The following is a 5,134-nucleotide window of genomic DNA, read 5'->3' as shown; positions in this document are numbered from 1 at the left end:
ATTATAAAAAGCAACTGAGTTAATGCATGCAGGATACTTAAAGTTGCCCCTGGTGTGCAGAGTAAATACATAATAAGTGTGAACAAATATTATTATAATATCTATGCACATATATCACGTACCCAGTTTTGTTTACGAAAGCAGGATCGGTACACTCTACCAGGGTCGGTCAGTGCCTTGCTTTCCAGTCTCCTGCGTCCTGCTCGGTGATACCATAGCTCCCCTCAAACAATATCTCCTTTGCCAAGTGGCGCAATTTTAGGCTTTGCTAGTAGAGGAAGCGATTTCTCTTTCATTGAAAAGCACAGCAAAAACAAAATAATCCGGTTAAAAAAAATGGGCCGAAGACATGAACAGACGTTTCTCCAAAGAAGACACCCACATGGCCAACAGGCACATGGAAAGATGCTCCACATCACCCCGCATCAGGGAAACACAGATGGAACCACAATGAGACACCCCCTCGCACCTGTCGGAACGGATAAAATTAACAAATCAGGAAACAACAGGTGTTGGCAAGGATGTGGGGAAAGGGGAGCCTCTTACACTGTTGGTGGGAACGCAGGCTGGTGCAGCCACCGTGGAGAACAGGGTGCAGGGTCGTCAAGAAGTTAGAAACAGAGCTGCCCTGCGACCCAGCAACTGCACTGCTGGGGATTTACCCAAACAATACGAAGATACTAATTTGAAGGGACACGCACAGTCCAGTGTTCATAGCAGCATCGTCCGCAGTAGCCAGATTGTGGAAACAGCCCCAGTGTCCGTTGACCGATGACTGGATAAAGAAGAGGTGGAGTATTAGCAAAAATAGGAATAAACTCTCGCCGTTCACAACAACGTGGATGGAGCTAGAGGGTAATCCCATGCGATCTCATTCGTGTGTGGAATTTAAGAAACAAAACGAATAAACACAGGGAGAAAAAAGAGAGGCAAGCTGAGAAACAAACTTTTTTTTTATTGGAGTTCAATTTGCCAGCATATAGCATAACATCCCGCCAAGTGCCCCCCTCAGTGCCCGTCACCCAGTCACCCCCATCCCCCCCCACCTCCCCTTCCACGACCCCTTGTTGGTTTCCCAGAGTTAGGAGTCTCTCATGATTTGTCTCCCTCTCTAATTTTTCTCACTCATTCTCCCTCCTTTCCCCTTTAATCCCTTTCACTATTGCTTATATTCCAGATGAGTGAAACCATGTGATGTTTGTCTTTCTCCGACGGACTGACTTCACTCAGCATCATACCCTCCAGGTCCCTCCACGTGGAAGCAAGTGGTGGGGATCTGTCATTTCTAATGGCTGAGGAATATCCCACTCTACACAGAGACCACAGCTTCCTTATCCCTCATCTGTCGATGGACCCCGAGGCTCCTTCCACAGTGTGGCTACTGTGGACACTGCTGCTATAAACATCGGGGTGCAGGGGTCCCGGCGCTTCACTGCATCTGTATCTTTGGGGTAAATAGAGAAACAAACTCTTAACTCTAGAGAACAAGCCGACGGTTACTGAAGGGGGGGCCGGGGGTGGGCTGACGGGCCTTCAAGAGGGTGCTCGTGGCGAGCGCCGAGCGCTGTCTGGAGAAGCCAAGTCACTAAATTCTACACCTGAAACTAATCGAAAGCTGCATGTTAACTAACTGGAATGTAGATAAAAACTTAGAAAAAAAAAAAAAAGGAGAAAGCACAGCTGCCAGGGGCTTACAGAAGAGCCACTGGGGCTTCCTCTCGGGCTTTGGGAGGGCACCCCAGTGGCCAGCCGCCCACTCCCGACGCAGACCAGCTCTGGCCCGTGGCTCCCCCGGGACCGCGTGTGCCACCAGCCAGAGCAGACACATCTTCAGGCAGTTCCGAGTCCCCTCGGTGGCGGGCTGGTGACGGGAGTCTCACCTCTGTTCCTTGCTTGGCACAAATAAATACACCTTTGGTGAACTTACACTACTTTCTCACTGCTGCCGTAACAAAGTAGCACACACTCAGTGACCGGCCACCCTGCCAGTGTGGTATCTGACGGCTGTGGAGGTGACCGGGCCCAGTCAACGTCCGTGGGCCGCCACCACTGTGACAGTGGGGCCGGCTGGGACCCCCGAGTCAGGGGGCTGGGGACCGCGTGCCATCGGGGCTGGGACAGCGAGTCATCGGGACCGGGACCTCTGAGTCTAGGGGGGCTGGGACCGCCAAGTCATTGGAGCTGGGACTGCTGTGTCATCAGGGCCCGGACTGCTGTGTCACTGGGGCTGGGACCGCCAAGTCTAGGGGGGCTGGGACCACCAAGTCATTGGGGCTGGGACTGCTGTGTCATCGGGGCCAGGACCGTCGTGCCATCAGGGCCAGGACCACCGTGTCATCGGGGCTGGGACCACTGTGTCATCGGGGCCGGGACTGCCATGTCTTCGGGGCTGGGACCATGTGCCATCGGGGCCAGGGCCATGGTGACAGCGGGTCTGCCTTCGCTAGCGGAGGACCGGGAGCGCCCAGCGGCCAGCCAGCCAGCGCCCAGGTGGTCCCGCTCCCGGTGGCCCATCCCCCCGCAGCCGCCCAGTGCCCGGTGGCCGCCCTCTCATGCTGCCTTCCACGTGGCCGGCCTCGAGGTCGCGCTTGGTCACCTTGAGCCCACCTGGGTCACCCAGGGTCCCCTCCTCGTGCCAGTCCAGCCGACGAGCCACCCCGGGCCCCAGCGACCTTCCGTGTCCCTCGCGGGCTCCTCACGGCTGTTTCCGGGGTCGCCTAGAACACGGGGGGCTCGGGGAGCCGTGACTTTGAGGCCGCAGCTTTTCAGCTGGCTTCATGGGCCTGCAGCCTTTGTGTCGCCTTCCCCTTCGCGGTGTCCTGGGAGCCGCAGGCCCCCGCTGGCTTCCAGGCCGGCTGTGCAGGGCGGCGGAACTGGGCTTCGGTGGACACTGCCATTTCATTAAGTGGCTGTGCTGCCACTTCTCTAGAAATCCAGCGTCTATTGGAGGGCCACGCCAACTAGAGACATTTTTTTGACACAAGAAGAGCCCATGATATATTTTTAAATGGGAAACACAGATTTCAGGATAGTTACAAGCACAACCGAGAAAAGTAAAATCATTTATTACTTCCGGTTTAGAAATGGGGACCTTGGGGCACCTGGGGGACTCAGGGGTCAAGCGTCTGTCTTCGGCTCAGGGCGTGATCCCGGGGTCCTGGGATCGAGTCCCGCATCAGGCTCCCTACAGGGAGCCTGCTTCTCCCTCTGCCTGTGTCTCTCTCTCTTTCTCTCTCTGTGTCTCTCATGAATAAGTAAATAAATAAATAAAATCTTTGGGGAAAAAAGAAAAAAAAGAAGGTAAATCCTATTCTGCAAAGTTAAAGGCCGGTGGGAAAATATCCTTTTCCACTGACCATATAAAGGCAAAGAATTGTTAATACAGAACTTAAAAATAATCAGGAGGGAAACGATGATCTACCTTATCAGGTGGCAGATGGCGGGGTGAGGGTCCTTAGAAACGACTCCCATCAATTGGAAGTGACATGTAAGCCTCACCCCTACCCTCCAAATAAGAAGAAGAACTAACCCACATCTCATAGTTACAGCTTGGGAAGTTCCAGCCAATAGGAACAATAATGGTGGTCAAGGTAAAAACCATTGACCATATACCTCCCACATTCCAGACCCCAGGCACAAACTTTGTTTATTTAACAGGTAGTTACTGAGAATTTTAGTGGCCATTTAGTTTTAGAGAGCGGGGGCAGGGGCAGAGGGAAGAGCGGGAATGTTACGCAGCCTCACACCCCAACAGAGCCTGACATGGGGCTCGACCACAACCCTGAGATCATGACCTCAACCGACTGAGCCACCCAGGGGCCCTTAGTGGCCATTTAAAATGTTAATACATAGAGCCAAGAAGAAAGCTCGACACTTAGCAAGTATTCTAGACAAGTCTGCTATTATTATTACAGTCAGGAGGTACAACAGAGCTACTGGGCTTATATAGAAGGGGCTCCCAAGACACCTGACACCACCCCTCCCTGAAAAGCCAGTGATGCGCCCCAGAGATCCGTGTGGGAGCCTTACATATAAGCCTTACAGCTTATATGTTGGCTAAGATTGCCAGAAGGTACATTTAGCATAAACATCAAAAACACTGCTGAAACCCGGGATTGAACCAGGGACCTTTAGATCTTCAGTCTAATGCTCTCCCAACTGAGCTATTTCAGCTTGTTCAGGCAGCTTTTCCTGTAGAACTATAATGGAATAATATTTGTCTTACAACAGTAAAAAAAAAAAAGTCAATATTCAGGTTCAGCTGGGGGTAGACATTTAACAAACAGTACAGAGATGATGAGGCAAGTTTCCTGTTTGTTTCTTTTTAAAAAGATGTTATTTATTTATTCACAAGAGAGGCAGAGACACAGGCAGAGGGAGAAGCAGGATCCCGCCCTGAGCCGAAGGCAGAAGCTCAACCACTGAGCCACCTGGGCGTCCCCCACTTCTACAAAATCTTAAAGTGAGAGGGGCAAATGAATCCCATTAGTAACAATGATTATAACAGTAAATGAAACATAATGAATGAATAATTTGCTCTGGATTTTTGTTCTGTGTCAGACTCTGTTTTGAGCGATTTATAGGAATTAGTGATGAAGTAATCTAAAAAGCAAGCAGCGAATAGGCATTGATAAGCATCTGAGCGATGGTGGAGGGAGCAGTGTACCTTTGATGGGGTTCTATAAAGGAGTAGGAAGTTACCAATGTCACAGGATCCAAGCAAGAACAGGTGGGCCCTGGCAGTGTGCAGAGCATCTAGAGAAAATGCTGCCATTATCTTTTTAAGGCCAGAGATCATAAATGGTCGAGTACAATATATTGAATAATATATAGAAAATTAAATAAGTGGTGATAGCTTGCATATTTATCATCGAACTCATACTGATCACAAAAATACTAAACTTGTTCCTTTAATTTCTCATTCTTAGTATGGTGTTTAACTCACGATATAAAACACATTTATAGGAGACCTTGGATGGCACAGCGGTTTAGCACCTGCCTTTGGCCCAGGGCGTGATCCTGGAGACCCAGGATCGAGTCCCACGTCGGGCTCCCGGTGCATGGAGCCTGCTTCTCCCTCTGCCTGTGTCTCTGCCTCTCTCTATGTGTGACTATCATAAATAAATAAAAATTT

The 5,134-nt window shown here is 50.6% G+C and overlaps 1 non-coding gene across 1 annotated transcript; it reads right to left on the bottom strand.

Annotated features, from left to right (window-relative positions):
* Window positions 1-4,100: 4,100 nt before the first annotated feature.
* Window positions 4,101-4,173, bottom strand: TRNAF-GAA (transfer RNA phenylalanine (anticodon GAA)). Its single transcript has one exon. It is a non-coding gene; the product is annotated as a tRNA-Phe (tRNA).
* Between the last annotated feature and the right edge of the window lie 961 nt (window positions 4,174-5,134).

This window comes from Nyctereutes procyonoides, unplaced genomic scaffold (genome assembly GCF_905146905.1).
Source record: "Nyctereutes procyonoides isolate TBG_1078 unplaced genomic scaffold, NYPRO_anot_genome, whole genome shotgun sequence".
NCBI classification, from domain to species: Eukaryota; Metazoa; Chordata; class Mammalia; order Carnivora; family Canidae; genus Nyctereutes; species Nyctereutes procyonoides.
The sequence above is the reverse complement of the archived record's forward strand: the minus strand, read 5'-3'. Positions and strand labels throughout refer to the sequence as shown.